This window comes from Chiloscyllium plagiosum, chromosome 13, assembly GCF_004010195.1.
Source record: "Chiloscyllium plagiosum isolate BGI_BamShark_2017 chromosome 13, ASM401019v2, whole genome shotgun sequence".
In the NCBI taxonomy this organism is placed as follows: domain Eukaryota; kingdom Metazoa; phylum Chordata; class Chondrichthyes; order Orectolobiformes; family Hemiscylliidae; genus Chiloscyllium; species Chiloscyllium plagiosum.
This window is the reverse complement of record NC_057722.1, coordinates 82,234,326-82,254,370: the sequence shown is the minus strand read 5'-3', so window position 1 is coordinate 82,254,370 and position 20,045 is coordinate 82,234,326.

Genomic DNA, 20,045 nt, shown 5'->3' with positions numbered 1-20,045 from the left:
CACCCCCACCCTCCTCTAGCTTATCTCTCCACGTTTCAGGCTCTCTGCCTTTATTCCTGATGAAGGGCTTTTGCCCGAAACGTCGATTTTGCCTGTCCTCGGATGCTGCCTGAATTGCTGTGCTCTTCCAGCACCACTGATCCAGAATCTGGTTTCCAGCATCTGCAGTCATTGTTTTTACCTCGATATCAAACAATGATGAGTTAGAATACAGGAAGGAGATAGAATGCTTGGTGTCATGGTACAAAGATAACAATCTCTCCTTCAACATCAGCAAAATTAAAGAACTTGATCATTGACTTCTATATCAATGGAGCTGGGGTGGAGAGGGTCAAGAGCGACAATTTCCTCGGAGTGACGATAACCAACAGTCTGTCCTGGTCCTCCCACTTACATATGATGATCGAGAAGGCGCATCAATGCCTCTTCTTCCTTAGGAGTCTATGGAAATTCAGCATGTCCATAACAATCCTCATCAACCTTTACTGATGCACCATGGAAAGCATTATATCTGGATGCATCATGGCTTGGTGTGGTAAATGCTCTGCCTAGGACCGTGACAAACCGTGAACACAGCCTAGTCTATTACAGAAGCCAACCTCCCACCCACTGACTCCATTTACACTTCTCATTGTTGTGGAAAGGCAGCCAATGTCATTAAACACCCCTCCCACCCTGGCTATACTCTTTTTCAACCTCTTCCTTCAGGCAGAAGATATAAATGTTTAAAAACACATACCACCAGGTTCAAGAACAGCTTCTTCCTCACTGTTATTAGACTGCCGAATGGACCTCACTAATTTCAAATCTAATGTTGATCATGCTTTTGTACCCCTCCTATGCCGTGTAACCGGTGTGCCTTGCTCTATCTAAGCACCCAGTGATCTGTATGAGCTTGATTGCTATGACCTGCCTGTACTGTACGCAAAACAAAACTTTTCACTGTACTTAGATACGTGACAACAATAAACCAAATCAAGTGTCTCTATCCTGTAACCTAGGACTAACCTGCTCCCTATTTACCAACCCGAACATTTTCATCTGTGGACTCACCGAACAACCCTCCTACATTCAAGTCTTAACCATTTAGGTAAACCACAGACATCAAGGGTAACAATACTGACCTATGTGGGACCCACTGGACACAGACCCTCAGTCACAAAAACACCTTTTAACCATCCCTATCTGCTTCCTGCCACTCAGCCAACTGAATCTATAGGGTCTTGTCTTTGCATGCGAGACCTTATCAAAAATCTGACTGAAGTGCAATGCTGAATGCACTGCCCTAATCGTATAATTTGATACCTTCGAAAACTTCAATCAACTTGGTCAGGCATGACCTCCCCATAACAAAGGTATGCTGACTGTTCTTGATTAATCCTTACCTTTCCAAATACAGATTAATTCTGTTCCCCCGAATTGTTTCTAATATTGTCCTCATCACCAAGGCTAACTGGCCTGTAGTTTCCTGATTACTTTGGTGGAGTCTCCCCCTCCAGTGTGACTGGTTTGGGACAGGACTGGAGAATGGGATTAGAATAGTTGGTGGTTGTTTTTATATTGTGGTCTCATTAATTTTTTTTGTCCTTGTTTTTTGCTGCCTTTTATTTTTGCTTCACACCTTTCTGTTGTTTGCTTTCCCCTGTTTCTCCCTCCTCTATCTCCCTGCTCAGGTACCCGATCCCCAGCCAGTCTAGTTTAAACCCTCCTCAACAGCACTAGCAAACAACACCCTGAAATGTAATCTATCCTGTTTGTAATGGTCCCACCAGCCCCAGAACTGGTCCCAATTTCCCAGGCATTTTAACTAAGCAGCAACAGGTGAGCAACGATGAGCCACATTACAGAAATTGAAATAAGTCGTGTCAGTGATGGAGTGGATATGTGGGAAAATGTCTACATTTCAAGTCAAATATGTTTGAGAACAATATAATTCAAACTCAATTAGTTGCCAAGGCCGACAATTTGTGTATCTGTCTCAAGAATAAAGTTTGTATCGCAGACTGAAACATGATGGTTTCAATCTTTCCAATATTTAATTAGAGGCAGTTTCTACACATGCATTAATAGAACATAGAAAAGGACAGCACATTGTACTGTACAGGCCCTTTGGCCCACGATGCTGTGCTGAGGTTTAATTCTAATATAAAATATAGTCACTTAACCTATGCGCCCCTCAACTCACTGCTCTCCATGTGCATGTCCAGCAGTCGCTTAAATGACCCCAAAGACTCTGCTTCCACCACCACCTCTGGCAACGCATTCCACGCATTCACAACTCTCTGCGTAAAGAACCTACCTCTGATGTCTCCTTTATACCTTTCTCCTAGTATCTTAAAGCTCTGACCCCTCATACCCGTCAATCCTGCCCTGGGGAACAGTCTCTGGCTATTGACTCTACCTATTCTTCAAAGTTTGGGAGAAGATTTGTAGCTCGGGTCCTTGTTGTTGTGGTTCTGTTCGCCGAGTTGTCCCAGTTGAACTCATGTTGCTTGTCATCTGCGTGTGTGGCTACGAAGGATAGCTGGTCATGTCATTTCGTGGCTAGTTGGTGTTCATGGATGCGGATCGTTAGCTGTCTTCCTGTTTGTCTTATGTAGTGTTTTGTGTGGCTGTCAGTTCAGAAATGTTTTTGATGTATGGTAGTGTGGCTAGTCCTATGGATTGTGGCATGTCCTTATTCTGTTGTCTTTCCCTTAGGCATCTGTTGATGAAATTGCGGGGGTATCCATTTTTGGTGAATACATTGTAAAGGTGTTCTTCTTCCTCTTTTTGCAGGTCTGGTGTACTGCAGTGTGTTGTGGCCCTTTTGAACAGTGTCTTGATGCAACTTCTTTTGTGTGTGTTGGGGTGGTTGCTATTGTAGTTCAGGACTTGGTCTGTGTGAGTGACTTTCCTGTATACCTTTGTGGTGAATTCTCCGTTGGGTGTTCTCTGTACCATCACGTCTAGGAATGGGAGTTGGTTGTTCTTTTCTTCGTCTCTAGTGAATCGGATTCCTGTGAGTGTGGCGTTGATGATCCGGTGTGTGTTCTCTATTTCTATGTTTTTAATGATTACAAAGGTGTCATCCACATGTCTGACCCAGAGTTTGGGTTGAATTTGCGGTAAGACTGTTTGTTCTAACCTTTGCATTACCGCTTCTGCTATGAGTCCAGAGATGGGTGAGCCCATGGGTGTGCCATTGATTTGTTCATATATTTGGTTGTTGAATGTGAAGTGTACATAGGACAAACAGGAAGACAGCTAACGGTCCGCAACCATGAACACCAACTAGCCACGAAACGACATGACCAGCTATCCTTAGTAGCCACACACTCAGATGACAAGCAACATGAGTTCCACTGAGCCAACACTACTATTATAGGACAAGCCAAACAGAGAACTTCCAGGGAATTCCTAGATTCTGGATTATGGATTAGTGGTGCTGGAAGAGCACAGAGGTTCAGGCAGCATCCAAGGAGCTTCCTAGAGGCATGGCACTCATCCACAGATTCAATCCATAAGCACATCGACCTGGACCCAATATACCGGCCACTGCAGCGGACAGCTGGAACTGACAACCGGAAGCGGCAGATACAAATCACTATAAATGCCGGAGGAAACATCACAGAAGCGCTTCACAGGAGGCTCCAAAGAACTGAGGATGTCACCTAGACAGGGGACAAAACGTCTGCAACACAAATTCTCTATCTATTTTCCTCATTATCTCATGATTTGAAGATGCCGGTGTTGGACTGGGGTGTACAAAGTTAAAAATCACACAACACCAGGTTATAGTCCAACAGGTTTAATTGGAAGTGCATTAGCTTTGGGAGCGACACTCCTTCATCAGATGAAGGAGTGTCGCTCCGAAAGCTAGTGCTTCCAATTAAACCTGCTGGACTATAACCTGGTGTTGTGATTTTTAATCTCATTATCTCATATACCTCGATCAGGTCTCCTCTCTTCCTCCTTCTCTCCAGAGAGAAAAGTCCGAGCTTATTCAACCTTTCTTCATAAGGCAAGCCCTCCAGTCCAGGCAGCATCCTGGTAAACCTTCTTTGCACCCTCTCCAAAGCCTCTGTATCTTTCCTATAGTAGGGCGACCAGAACTGGACACAATATTCCCAGTGTGGCCTCACCAGGGACTTGTAGAGCTGTAGCAAAACCGCACGGCTTTTAAACTCTATCCCCCTTTAATGAAAGCCAAAACAGCATCTGCTTTCTTAACAACCCTATCCACTTGGGTAGCAACTTTGAGGGATCTATGTACTTGCACACCCAGATCCCTCTGTTCCTCCACACCAATAAGAATCCTGTCTTTAATCCTATATTCAGCATTCGAGTTCGACCTTCCAAAATGCATCACTTTGCATTTATCCAGTTTGAACTCCATCTGCCATTTCTCAGCCCAGCTCTGCATCCTGTCTATGTCATGCTGCAGCCTGCAGTAGCCTTCGATACTATCAACGACACCTCTAACCTTTATGTCATCTACAAATTTACTAACGCACCCCTCAACCTCCTCATCCAAGTCATTTATAAAAATTACAAAGAGCAGAGGCCCAAGAACAGAGCCCTGTGGGACCCCACTCAACACTGACCTCCAGGCAGAATACTTTCCATCTACAACCACTCTCTGCCTTCTGTCAGCCAGCCAATTCTGAATTCAGATAGCCAAATCTCCCTGTATCCCATACTTCCTGACTTTCTGAATGAGCCTACCATGGGGAACCTTATCAAATGCCTTGCTGAAGTCCATATACACCACATCCACTGCTCGACCTTCGTCGACCTGTCTTGTCACCTCCTCAAAGAACTCAGTAAGATTTGTGAGGCATGACCTGCCCCTCACAAAGTCAAGCTGACTGCCTTTAATCACGCTATGCTTTTCCAAATAGTCATAAATCCTATCCCTCGGAATTCTTTCCAAAACTTTGCTGACCACAGACGTAATTGCCAGGGATTTCCCTATTACCCTTCGTGAAAAGAGGAACAACGTTTGTCTCCTTCCAATCCTCTGGTATGACCCTCGTGGAGAGTGAGGAGGCAAATATCCTCGCCAGTGGCTTAGCAACCTCCTTTCTCGCTTCCCGGAGCAGTCTGGAATAAATCTGGTCTGGCCCTTATCAATCTTAATGTTTTCCAAAATTTCCAGCACATCAACTTCATCAATCTTGATCTGGCTAAGCCTGTATCCCAGGTCCTCAAAGTTCTCATTCACAATGAGGTCCCTTTCCTTTGTGAAAACTGAAGCAAAATATTCATTTAGGGCTTCCCCTGTCTGCTCAGACTCCATGCACAAGTTCCCTCTGCTATCCCTGATCAGCCCTATCTTCTCCCTGATCATTCTCTTATTCTTCATGTATGAGTAAAATGCCTTTGGATTCTCCCTAATCCTTCCTGCCAAGCCTTTTTTGTGCCCCCTCCTGGCTCTCCTCAGTCCATTTCTGAGCACCTTTCTCGCAAGCCTGTAATTGTCTAAAGCTGTGCTAGATCCTTACTTCCTCCACCTTACATAAGCTGCCTTCTTCCTTTTGATGAGAAGCTCCTCTAATCTCGTCATCCAAGGTTCCTTAATCTTACCCCTTCTTACCTGTCTCAGAGGAACAAATTTGTGCATCACTCACAACAACTGCTCCTTAAACAGTCTCCACATGTCTGCTGTGCCCTTTCTGTGGAACAATTGGATCCAGTCTGTACTTCCCAACTCCTGTCTGATAGTGTCATAATTTCCTTTTCCCTATTTAAATATCCTCCCTTGGTAATTGCTCCTTTCCCTCTCCAAGGCGATGCTAAATGTGAGGTAGTTGTGGTCACTGTCACCAAAGTGTTCTCCCACTGCGACACCTGTCCTGGCTCGTTGCTGAGCACCAAATCCAAAATGGCCTCTCCCCTCGTCGGTCTGTCTACATACTGAGTAAGGAAACCCTCCTGAAAACGCCTGACAAAAACGGCTCCATCCAAACCATCTGCACTTGGGAGGTTCCAGTCGATATTAGGAAAGTTGAAATCACCCAAAACAACAACCCTGCTACATCTGTATTTTTCCAGAATCTGCCCCCCAATGAGATCTTCAATCTCTCTACTGCTATTAGGGGGTCTGTAGAAAACCCCTAAGGATACTGGACAAATAATCTGACAAATTATAGATTGTGGAGATGTTTAAGGAGGTGGTGGTCAGGTCAAGCTGGATGAGAGATCATAAATACAGATGATATATTTTGGGATAACATTGTAAAGGAGCAGATGAGTGATCAGAACAGCGCAGGAAGATGTCCTTAGGAATCATCAGAGATATTAGTCTTCGAGTGGGAGGAGGAACCATGGCTGAAAATGCTCTAAATAGATAAAAATAAAATCTGAGGATTACAGATCCAGGCTCGATGATCGTGGGAATCTGTTGAATGAGAAATAGTCATGTACAGAACCGAATCAAAGGTTTCAAAGAGGTTGAGAAGGATGAGAGGAATAAGTTACCTGTGTCCCAGCCAAAGAGGAGGGCTTGCATTTGTTTGATGAGAGTAAGTGAGACTTGATTGAAGGAATTCAAAAATTGATTTTTTTGAAACATAAGCATGAATTTGGGAGGTAAAAATGTATTCAAGGCCTTTTGAGAAGGAGAGATGGAGGTAGAGTTAGAAATTGTAAGGACAGTTGGATCAATAGATGCTCATTTTTCAAAGTCCAGAAGAAGAGGACAGATCCTGGAGCAAAAGGACAGATTCAAACTTCCTAGTTGAGGAAGAAGGTTAATGAAGGTTTTCACAAAGTTTAGAACATAAAATATAATATTCTAATTTATTCAATAAATTAAACCTGGATTATAATTTCAATACATGCCAATTCAGACCTGACAACTTCAGTGAAAGTGAAGGTAAATAGATCTATTGTCAAATGTAATGGATGTAATAAAAAACAAAAAAACCCTGCAGATACTGTAAATCAGAACTTGCTGGAAAAGCTCAGCAGGTCTGGCAGCACCTGTGGAGAGAAATCAGAATTAAAGTTTCAGGTCAAGTGACCCTTCTGAGCTTTACCAGCAATTTCTGTTTTTGTAATGGATGTAATATTTAAGTAAGATCAGTCAATTTATTTTTTCAAATTGGCATACATTTGAAATCGCAATAATAAAGTCAGCCATGAAGTTAACATTTCTGAGTAAGTGAGCAAACCAGCCTCATGTGGATCCTGAAGATCCCTGACTGAGGGTGGAGTGTTTGCTATTGGACTGAAAGAAGCACAAGTTAAACAGTTATTGAGTCCAATGTTACACTACAACAGAGATTGCTGAGAGGCAACAGGAAGATGATATTGGCAGATGGATGAAGATTCTGAAGATCAGTGGCAGGACAGCAGGCATGGCAGCTTGAAACTTTTTAAGCACATCATCCGGGCTGACACTTCATTGTTGAGAAAATGGAAATTCTCCCTGTTGGATAAGATGTTAAACTGCAAACCCATCTGTCTATTCAATGCAACAAACTGGCATTGTTTGGATATCTATAGAGTTCAACATGAGTAAAACTTTCAATGGCCATTTGCTGTTCAGATGACCATGAGAAAGACACAACAGCTCGCATGTGTACGGAATGATTGAATACCCTTAGAAAAGGTTCATTAGATATGAAGTAGTGTGGGACACCCTGAATCTTTCAAATCATTTTCCTTGACAAGGATTTACCTTTAGTTCTGAAGTTTTAAAATCATAAGTTATTCAGCAAGTTTTCTGAAAAGCTAGGCTGGTAGCAATTGAGATGCTGATTAGTTAGCTTTGAATGTGTTTCCCTACAGATTGCAAATCAATAATTTATTAACCCAGATTAATGATGAATAAAAGAAACTTGGTTAGAAAATCTGTGATACCCACTCTGTAAGAAACCGGGATCTGTAAAATCGAGACGAGACAGCACTCCAGGAAAGATTCATTTTCAAACGGTAGGAAACACTAGCAGTAAGGTTATCAAAGAATATGTTTCATTGGCTTTAACCAAAACTAAATGCTGGAGGAGTATTTAGATGTCAGTTTATTATATTAAATAAACAAATGGATGGAGTGTCCTTTGCACATTGCCATGTAAGCAGTCTAATTAGCACCTTGGTGAAATATTTATTTATTTAAAACTGCTTTATTTTAGAGATGTGTAAATGTACACAAATGGAACGATCTCACTGATTAAAATAATAAACTGGCTGCTAGTGCCAAAATCAGGAGAGCTGTCTCACAGACTAGTCAAACAGCAGCTCAAACAGCATCCAACCCCATCAACTTGACACCACCTTCTTGAACTGTGCTCCCTCTCCAAAGTCCTTCTGCTCCACCCTCCTCTCCAAACTATCATCTTCACCCCCATCTTCATCTACCTATTGTACTCCCAGCTACCTTCCCCCCAGTCCCACCCATCCACTCCCGTTTATCTATCAGCCCCCTTGGGTCCCCCACATTCCTGATGAGGGGCTTATGCTCAAAACCTCAACTCTCCTGCTCCTGGGATGCTGCCTGGCCGGCTGTGCTTTTCAAGCACCACACTGTTTGACTCAGCAGCTTGATATAGTTATACACACAGAATCATACCTTATGCACAATATCCCAGACACTGCCATCACCATCCCTGGATATGTCCTGTCCTACCTAACTGTCAAAGGCTGAGTGGTGACCTCACAGAGGTATATAAAATCATGAGGGGCATGGATAGGGTAAATAGACAATGTCCTTTCCTTGTGTTATGATATGGGATAAACTCTCCTCCCAAGTGTTCAATTTCCCCAGTCTTACACCCAAGAACATTGGATTGTATCATTGGCTTTTAATATTGTCAAAATACTCAATTCAAACTGGATTGGAGTTTGGTAATTTACTGATTGGCCTAATTCAAATTTGTTTTGTCATCTCCAGGCAACCAACTAATCATGTTGTTTGACCAAATGTTACATTATATCTTGTTCAGAACACTTGGTGCTGTGTCAGGTATCTCGACCAGCCTCAAACTCTCTTAACGGTACAGTACACTCACATCTTCATAACACCAGGGGTGGGAGATACCAAAACTAGAGGGCATAAGTTTAGGGTGAGAGGGGAAAGATTTGAAAGGGACCTAAAGGGTAACTTCTTCACGCAGAGGGTGGGACATGTATGGAATGAGCTGATTGAGGAAGTGGTGGAGGCTGGTACAATTACAACATTTAAAAGACGTTTGGTTGAGTATATGAATAGGAAGGGTTTAGGGGATATTGTCCAAATGCTGGCAAATGGAACGAGATTAATTTAGGATATCTGGTTGGACCAATGGGTCTGTTTCCATGCTGTACAGCTCTATGATTCTATCTGGTGGCAGTCGAAATATATTCAATTTAGAAGGGAGTTTGTAAGAGGCTTCAACATTGACTCAGGACGCCATGAAGTCTCATGGCATTAGGTGAAGCATGGATGAGGAAACCTCCTGCTGATTAGCATTTTCTACACCCAACCCTGTTTTCAGCTAATGAATCAGTCCTTCTCTCTGTTTGTACATTTGACATCACTGAGAGAAAGTGCTGAGGGTAACCAGAATGGATTCTGGGTGAGAAATTTCAATGCCCATCACCAACGTCCATCACCAAGAGTAGCTCTGTAACACCATGATAGACTTAGCTGATTGAGTCTGAAAGAACATTGCTGCTAGGCTGGGTTTGCAAGAGGTGGAAATAACGACGGATCTACATGTCACATATTCATCTTGTCCATGACAGTATCAGAAAGAGTGACTACAACACATTCCTTGTGGAGACAAAGTCCCACCATCAAAATGAGGTTGCTCTCAATCGTGTTGTGTATCAGTATCGCCACATTAATTTGAACAGATCGATCAGCTCAAGACTAGACATCAATTGAGGCACTGTGGGCCATCAACAGCAGCAGAGCTGTACTTCAGCACAATCTGTAACCTCATGGCCCAGCATATTCCCAACTCAACCATTACCATTAAGCCAGGGGATCAACCCTGGTGTAATGCAGAGCGCAGGAGGGCATGCCAGGAGCAGCACCAGCCATACCTGAAAATGAGATGTCACCATGGTGAAGCTACCAAACGATATTACACGTATCGTTCCACAGCATACATCCGCACAGCATACATACAGCAATACATACATCCACAGCAACTGTTTGGGCTAAGCGATCCCAGACCTAAGCTCTGCAGTCCAGCTTTATCGGGCTGCGAATGGTGGTGGACAATTAAACAACTCAGTGGTGGAAAAGGCTCCACAAATATCCCCATCCTCAATGAAGGAAGAGCACAATGTCAATGTAAAAGATAACACTGAATTATTTGCATCCATCTTCAGCCAGAAATGTTGAGTGAATGATTCATCTCAGCCTCCTCAGAGATCCCAGCATTAAAGATAGCAGTCTTCCGCCAATTGAATTCACTCCATTTGATACCAGTGGACAGGTGAAGGATGCTCAAAGGCTTTGGCTCCTGATAATATTCTGGCAATAGTAATGAAGATGTATATTATAGACTGAGCTGTGGTCCTGGCCAAGCTGTTTCAGCACAGTTGCAATATTAGCATCTATGCAACAATATGGAAAATTACCCCTGTATGTCAATGTTCAAATACACCAAGACTCGGACAAGGTGGCAGGTATATTTTTCACTAGTGCCAGACAATGACAATCTCCAATAAAAGAGAGTCTGATTAGTGTTACTTGATGCTCAATAGCATTGCATCATTGAATCACTCACTATGCCCTAGGGGTTACCATTGACCAGAAATCCAACTGAACTCATGACATAAATACTGCGGTTACAACAGCAGGTCAGAAGCTATACATTCTATTTTGAGTAACTCACTTCCTGACTCCCCAAAACCTATCCACCATGTGGACAACACGGTGGCACAGTGGTTATCACTGCTGCCTCACAGTCCCAGTAGACCCAGGTTCAATTCTCGCATCAAGTGACTGTGCGGAGTTTGCACATTCTCCCCGTGTCTGCATGAGTTTCCTCCCACAATCCAAACATGTGCAGGTTAAGTGAATTGGCCATGCTAAATTGCCCATAGTATTGGGTATGGACATGTTGGGCTGAAGGGCCTGTTTCCACACTGTAAGTAATCTAATCTACAAGGCACAAGTGTAATGGAGTATCCAACTTGCCTGGATGGGCACAGCTCCAAAAACACTCTAGATTTTGGAAAATAATAGAGTTATTAGGGATAGTCAACATGGCTTTGTGTGCGGGAGATCCTGTCACACAAATTTGATGGACTTTTTAAAGAAGGGACAAAGATGATTGATGAGGGTAGGACAATAGATGTTGATTATATGGATTTTACTAAAGCATTTGACAAAGTCCCTCATGGTAGGTTAGAAGATTAAGTCACATGGGATCAGAGGTGAGTTGGTAAGTTGGATATAAAATTGGCATGGTCATAGAAGATTTAGGGTAATTGTGGAGGGATGATTTTCTGACTGGAGGTCTGTAATCAGTGATGTTTCACAAGGATAAGTGCTGAGACCTCAGGTGCTTGTAATATATGTGAATGAGTTGGACAAAAATGCAGGTGGTCTGATTAGTACGTTTGCAAACAACATGAAAATTGGTGAAGCTGTCGACAGTGAGGAGGTTGTTAAAAAGATACAGCAGAACATAGAGCAGTTGGAGAGTTGGGGAGAGAAATGGCAGATGGAGTTCAATCCGGACAAACTCGGATTGTTTTCACTTGAGCATCAGAGGCTGAGGGGTGGCTGATATAAATACAAACAAAATGAGCCTACCACCTCCTTCTGAAGGGCAATTAGGGATGGGCAATAATGATAGACTTGCCAGCAACATCTTCATCCAATGAACCATTAATTGAAATGCACCCCTGTATCAGTTAACAGGATGAATATGCTTCACTGAGTCTGTCACATTGAATTGGACAAAAGAATAGGCTGAAGCCAAATATCGCCGATACTGTAGTTTGGGAATAAAAACAGCTAATGGAAATACACAGAAAGTCAGATTGTACTGGCAGGGAAAGGGAAGCAAAGATAATCTATCGGCTTTATGACCCTTTATTGAAACTTGATAACTGGTCTCATCAATACCATTCTTAAAGTAAACTTAAACTTTATTTGTTTTATTTATTTCTCAGCAGCAACTTTGCTAATTGGCTTCCAAGCTATCTCTGCTTGGTTCCCAGTTCCTCCTTTGTGTGATGGTTGGCTGAAAAATTGCCAAAAGCCTCATATTTATCATGTCTTTTTGGAATTGTCTTCATTCAGAGTTTAACAGAATGGGCTGTTAGCTGTGAGGGTTTTCAGGGACAATCGAGGACAAGGATTTCTCTATTGCCTTTACCAGTTGAAAGTTATGTTACACTGGATAACACTTCCATAAATGGGAACAGGTTGGGGATTTACCTCCTCCCAAGAGACGTGATGAGATGACACTTCAGAGCAAACCAAGAAGGAGTGCTGTACTTGGAAAGACATTGCTTTAGAATTGAGATATTAAGGCAAGGTCCCATATTCCACCTCATTTAGATGGCAAGGATTACGGCACACCATGTTGAATAGGGGGTAATTATCCTAGCTGATATTTAATAATCAATGAATTATTCAGATATTGGCACATTGCTGTTTCTGTGACCAAGCTGTGTACTTCTTTCCTAATCTGTTCCACTTGTATTTCATTAATGCTTTGTGATTGTCTGAAGTTGTGAAAAATGCACTCTAAATGTAAGTATTTCTTCTTTCCAGTAGCTCATTGTTAGAATCAAAATTCAAATGTTATATTCACAGCTTCTGTATATGGCTGTGAGATGTGTTTTACATAAATGGGCAAATGTTTTCTCCAAATGATGTGACAACTCGTAAGACTATAATTATCAAGACAGATGACTTGTAATTTTGAATTTTAATTCTTTTCACAGAATGCAAAACAGAAGTTGGTGCTGTTACAATAATTTGTTCATAGCCCAACCCTGTTTCATTTAATCATGCCCATGCTTTTGCCTTAAATCAGGTCTTGGCTATGTGATTGTCAAACTTTTCAAGTTTTCAAATACCTATATTCTCTTGGGTTTAGTGTCTCCAGTCACTCCTATTGGCGAACTTCACATCTCCTTTGATCTGGGTGCTTATCTAGTGCATCGATAAGTGGGTCAGAGATTAGAAGAGATCTTACTGTACAGACCAATGACAAGAGTATCACATGTAACATGTCAAAAATCATACAATACCCTGTTATAGTCCAACAGGTTTATTTGAAAGCACAAACATCTGAAGAAGGAACAATGCTCCAAAAGCTTGTGTTTTCAAATAAACCTGTTGGAGTATAACACAGTGCCGTGTCATTTTTGACTTTATCTACCCCAATCCAACACTGGCACCTCCACACATGTACCATGACATAGAGTCAGAGAGGTGTACAGCACAGAAACAGACCCTACAGTCCAACTCATCCATGCTAACCAGATGTCCGAAATTAATTAGATTAGATTACTTACAGTGTGGAAACAGGCCCTTCAGCCCAACAAGTCCACACTTGTCCCATTTGCCAGTACTTGGCCTCATATCCCTCTAAAACCTGTTGCAAGATGTAGGAGGTAAAGGTCGCTACTCGTGTCTCTGCTGACTTTACCTTCAAGAAGTGGACCCAACTCCAGCACCTCCCAGACTGCGTTAGGGAACTGGAGCTGGAGCTGGACGGACTTCAGATCATTCAGGAGGTGGAGGGGGTGATAGAGAGGAGTTATAGGGAAGTAGCTGAGTGACCATCAGGAGAGGGAAAGTGATTAGGCATACAGTGCAGTGATCCCCTGTGGATGTTCCGGTAATAATAAGTAAACCACTTGGAGTACTGTTGAGGGGGGGCAGGGGGAGGGTGGTGCCTACAGGGGAAAGCCTCAGCGGCCAGGTTTCTGTGGCTCAGGAGGGAAGGGGGAAGATTGGAGAGTGATAGTGATAGGAGATTCAATGGTGAGAGGAACAGACAGGAGATCCTGTGGTCGCGAGAGATACTCCCAGATGGTATGTTGCCTTCCGGGTTCCAAGTTCAGGGATGTCTTGGATCGAGTCTACATGATTCTTAAGGGGGAGGATGAACAGCTAGAAGTTGTGGTACACATTGATAATGATATAGGAATGGAAAGGGAGGAGGACCTGAAAAGAGAATATAGGGAGTTAGATTGGAAGCTAGAAGGCAGGAGGAGCAAAGTAGTAATCTCAGGATTGTTACAGGTGCCACAGGCTTGTAAGACGAGGGTCAGAGAGTGTGTGTAGATGAACAGGTGGCTGCAGAACTGGTATCGGAGAGAGGACTTCAGATATGTGGATCATGGGATACAATTTTGGGAAGGTGGGACCTGTACAAGAAGGATGGGTTGCACCTGAACCAGAGGGGCACCGATATCCTGGGCAGGAGGTTTGCTTGAGCTCTTCAGGAATGTTTAAACTAGATTGGCGGGGGGTGGAAAGTGGAGCTATGGATCAGAGGATGGAGTCAGCCACGAACAGTCAGATACAGTGTGCATAGAGTCTGTAAGGGGGGAGAAGCTCTTGATAGGGCAAAGATGCAGTCAATGTGATGGGTTGAAGTGAGTCTATTTTAACGCAAAAGTGTCAGGAAGAAGAATGATGAACTCAGAACATGCATCAGTATTTGGAACTATGATATTGTGGCCATTACAGAGACTCGGATGTCACAGGAGCAGGAATGGTTGTTGGATGTTCCAAGGTTTAGATGTTTCAAAAGGAATGGGGGAAGGTAAAAGAGGTGGAGGAGTGGCCTTGCTAATCAGGGATAGTATCACAGCTGCAGAAAGGGAGGTCGTCAAGGAGGGTTTGTCTACAGAGTCAGTATGAGTGGAAGGCAGAAACAGGAAAGGAGCAATCACTTTATTGGGAGTTTTCTACAGACCCCCAGGGACACAAAGGAGCAGACTGGGAGACGGATTTTGGAAAGATGCAGAAGTAACAGGTTTGTTGTCATGTGTGACTTTAACTTCCCTAATATTGATTGGAACCTTGTTTATTCAAATAGTTTGTTTGGAGCAGTTTTTGTCAGGTGTATCCAGGAAGGGTTCCAAACGCAATATGTAGATAAGAAGGGAGGCCATACTGGATTTGGTGCTTGGCAGCAAACTATGCCAGATGTCACATCTCTCATTGGGAGAGCATTTTGGTGACAGTGATCACAACTCCCTGACATTTACTCTACTCATGGAGAGAGATAGGAGCAGATGGTATGGGCAAGTATTGAATTGGGGGAGGCGGAATTACAAAGCTATTAGGCAGGAACTGGGGCACCTAAATTGGGAACAGACGTTCTCATGGAAAAGCACGACAGAAATGTGGAGATTCTTTCAGGGGCAATTGCTGATAATGTTGGACAGGTTTGGCAGTGTGAAAGAACCTTGGGTGACAAGGGATGTGGAACATCTAGTCAAGAGGAAGCGGGAAGCACACTTAAGGTTGAGGGGGCAACGATCAAACAGGACTCGAGAGGGTTACAAGGTAGCCAGGAATGAACTGAAGAATGGACTTAGAAGAGTTAGAAGGGAGCATGAAAATGCCTTGGAGAGTAGGACTAAGGAAAACTCTAAGGCATTCTACACTTATGTGAGGAACAAGAGGATGACCAGAGTGAGGGTGGGGCCAATCAGGAATAATGGAGGGAACTTGCACCTGGATTTAGAGAAAGTCGGGGAAGTCCTTAATGAATACTTTGCTTCAATATTCACTACTGAGAAGAACCTTGACGTTTCTGAGGACAGCGTGAAACAGACTGATATGCTTGAACAGGTTGATGTTAGGAAGGAGGATGTGCTGAAAACTTTGAAAAACATAAGGATTGATAAATCCCCAGGGCCAGAGGGAATATACCCAAAGTTACTCCAGGAAGCGAGGGAAGAGATTGCTGTGCCTTTGGCAATAACCTTTGCATCTTCACTGTCCACTGGAGTTGTGCCAGATGATTGGGGGTTGGAAAATGTTATTCCCTTGTTCAAGGAAGGGAATAGGGATAACCCTGGGAATTACAGACCAAACAGTCTTATGCCAGTGGTGTGCAAAGTATTGGAGAGGATTCTGAGAGACTAGGTTTATAATTACTTGGAAAACCATAGTTTGATTAGAGATAGTCAGCATGGCTTTGTGAGAGGCAGGTCATTCCTCACAAACCTTAATGAATTCTTTGAGGATGTGACAAAATACATCGATGAAGGCAAAGTATTGGATGTGGTTTACATGGATTTCAGCAAGGTATTTGCTAAGGTTCCCCATGGTAAGCTCATTCAGATGGGATACAGGGAAACCTGTCTGTCTGGATACAGAATTGGCTGGCCCATAGAAGACAGTGTGGTAGTAGATAGAAAGTATTCAGCCTGGGGCTCGGTGACCAGTGGTCTTCTGCAGGGATCAGTTTTGGCACCTCTGTTCTTTGTGATTTTTATAAATGACTTGGATAAGGAAGTGAAAGGGTGGGTTGGTAAGTTTGCTGATGACATGAAGGTTGGTGGAGTGGTGGATAGTGTAGAGAGCTGTTTTGGTTACAACCAGACATTGATGGGATGCAGAGCTGGGCTGAGAAGTGGCAGATGGAGTTCAATCTGGAAAAGTGTGAAATGATTCATTTTGGAAGGTCGAATTTGAATGCAGAATATAGGGTTAAAGACAAGATTCTTGGCAGTGTGAAGGAACAGAGGGATCTTGGGGTCGAGGGTCATGGATCCCTCAAAGTTGCCACCCAAGTTGATAAGGTTGTTAAGAAGGTGTATGGTGTCATGGCTTTCATTAACAGGGGTATTGAGTTTAAGAGCCACGAGGTTATGCTGCAGCTTTATAAAGCCCTGGTTAGGTCACACATGGAATATTGTATTCAGTCCTGGTCACCTCATTGTAGGAAGGATGTGGAAACTTTAGAGATGGTACAGAGGAGATTTCCCAGGATGCTGCCTGGACTGGAGGGTATGTCTTATAAAGGAAGGTTGAGGAAGCTAGAGCTTTTCTCATTGGAGCGAAGAAGGATGAGAGGTGACTTGATAGAGGTGCACAAGATGTTGAGAGACAGAGATAGGGTGGATAACCAGAGACATTTTCCCAGAGTGGAAATGTCTATCACGGGAGTGGGGATTGTGGAGGTGTGGGGGGGCTGTGGGGGGATAATTTTAAGGTAATTGGAGGAAGGTTTAGGGAAGGTGTCAGAGGTCGGTTCTTTACCCAGAGAGTGCTGGGTGTGTGGAATACATTGCTGGCAGCTGTAGCAGAGTCAGATACATCAGGGACATTAAAGCGACTCTTAGATAGGCAAATAGGAGGTAGTGTAATGAAGGGTATGCCAGTTTGTCTGATCTTAGAGTAGGTGACCAGGACTGAATACAATATTCCATGTGTGACCTAACCAGGGCTTTATAAAAGGATAAAAGGCTGGCACAACATCGAGACTCAAAGGGCCTGTACTGTGCTGTACTGTTCCGTGTTCTATGTTTTAAACTCTTTGGGTCCCTCTTTATGAATATGGACTGAAAATATTTTCTGAGGACAGGCAGAGCTTCATCCCAACAGCTGTTTATATAAATGTGATTCTCACAAGGCGAACAATTCATCCTCATATGTTCCCTGGCTACCATCTTTTGAAACAGGGGTTATCTACTTTGGGGTAACCTTTCAAAACCAGTCAGATACAGATCTTTTAAAAATAGGCAGAGGTTTGTTGTTGTTGAAAATGACAGATCCCTGTTCCACAAAGAGAAACAAAAAATGACATATTTCTGTGAACATCTCCCAGTTCAGCCCGAATCATGAGAGAAAAAGAATGTTGATAGGTTATCAATAACGGAACTGTCTTTGGGGTTTTTCCACTGTGTTGAAACCATAACTTTGATGTGTAAGTGAAGACATAGCCTCTGTAGGGTGCGTTTTAATTGGTGTGAGTAAGTGGAGTTGGACATGTTTGGGGTTTGGGCTGGGTATTGATATTAAAGATTTCAAATTTGGGTTTGGCTGAGGCAGGTCAATGGGCAGGTCACCAATTTATTCCCAGGAAGCAGATTGGCATCTTCAAAATGTTACTGCATTTGACTGGCTCTGATTTAACCTGCTTTGTGGTTGACCAATGGGCAGAGATTTTCTCAGGTCTTTTCCATTGCAGTGAGTTGAGGATATCTCTGGGGAAAAAGGCAGGTGTCTTCACAGCTCTGATTATTGCTTCATCCCAGCAGTCAGCTACCCTGACATCAGATACCCCCAAGATCACACGCAGGCTCTCCATCCACAGCTATCTGGGAGGAGCCAGACATCAGGTTCCTTTCTCCAAATCAGTCAGCTTAAAGTCAGCCATGGGGATAATTCCAGAAACAATTATTCCAGATAGGATTGATAGTCACATGGAACAACATGACTTAAAATCGGAAGAGCCAGCATTAGCGTGTTCAAGGAAAATTATGTCCAACTGACTTGCTGAAGTTTTTTTAAGAGATAATAGGGTGCAGAAAGATTTACAAGGATGTTGCTGGGACTGGAGGGTTTAAGCTATAGGGAGAGGTTGAATAGGCTGGGGCTGTTTTCCCTGGAGTGTCGGAGGCTGAGGGTGACATCACAGAGGTTTATATAATTATGAGGGGCAGAGACAGGGTGAATAGCCATGGTCTTTTTCCTAGTGTGGGGAAGTCCAAACCTAGAGGATGTACGAAAAGAGGGGAAAGAGTTAATAAGGACCTGAGGGGTAACTTTTCCACATACAGGGTAATAGGGATATGGGCCAAATGCTGGCAAATGGGATTAGGTCAAATTAAGATGTCTGGTTGGTGATAAGGGTTGGACTGAAGGAACTGTTTCTCTGCTATTTGAATCTATGACTAGAAATCTCCAAACCATATCTCCATCCAACCCCATCCAAACATCCGGTAATTATCTGGACCCAGGTCACTTACAGAGTGCTTTGAAATACTGTCCCATGATTCCCAATTTCTATCTGTGACTTCATAGTGCTTTGAACTATAAATATACATTTAAATGGTTTTTGATTGGATGAATAGGGAGTCCATGTTTCCAGGGCACTCAGAGTTAAAACAGCTGTCAAGACAAGCTCAGAGGAGACAATTCAAAAGAGAAACATTCTGCTAATAGTTAAAATCTGAACGTACAATCTGAAGTGTTAGTGGAAGCAGACTCAGCTGTTAAGGATCAAATAGTGAGTGGGTATATATTTACAAAGGGAAGGAAATGCAAGGTAGTGGGGCAAAAGGCTGGGGTTGTCCATCTAATTAGATAGTGTTTTCCAAGGGCTAGTACAGGTCCCACTGACCATCACACTGTAAGACCATAAGGCTTTGGAGCAGAGGTCAGCAATGAGCCTAGAGTGGGAAAGCGGGACTAGTGTGGGTGGCAGGACATTTTTACTGGTACAGGCTCAATGGGCTGAAGGGCCTCTTCTGTACTATATGACTCTAAGATTCTGGGTAATTCATTCCATCGAGTTGGTGTATCATCTTTCATTGAGATCATGGCCAATCTATTAATCCTCAACTCTACTTCCCTATGTTGACCCCACTAGAGTCATAGAGTCATAGAGATGTACAGCATGGAAACAGACCCTTCGGTCCAACCTGTCCATGCCGACCAGATATCCCATCCCAATCTAGTCCCACCTGCCAGCACCCGGCCCATATCCCTCCAAACTCTTCCTATTCATATACCCATCCAGATGCCTCTTAAATGTTGCAATTGTACCAACCGCCACCATTTCCTCTGGCAGCTCATTCCATACACGTACCACCCTCTGGTGTGAAAACGTTGCCCCTAAAGTCTCTTTTATATCTTTCCCCTCTCACCCTAAACCTATGCCCTCTAGTTCTGGACTCCCCGACACCAGGGAAAAGACTTTGTCTATTTATCCTATCCATGTTTCTCATGATTTTGTAAACCTCTATAAGGTCACCCTTCAGCCTCCAGGGAAAACAGCCCCAGCCTGTTCAGCCTCTCCCTGTAGCTCAAATCCTCAAACCCGAGCAACATGCTTGTAAATCTTTTCTGAACCCTTTCAAGTTTCACAACATCTTTCCGATAGGAAGGAGACCAGAATTGCACACGATAT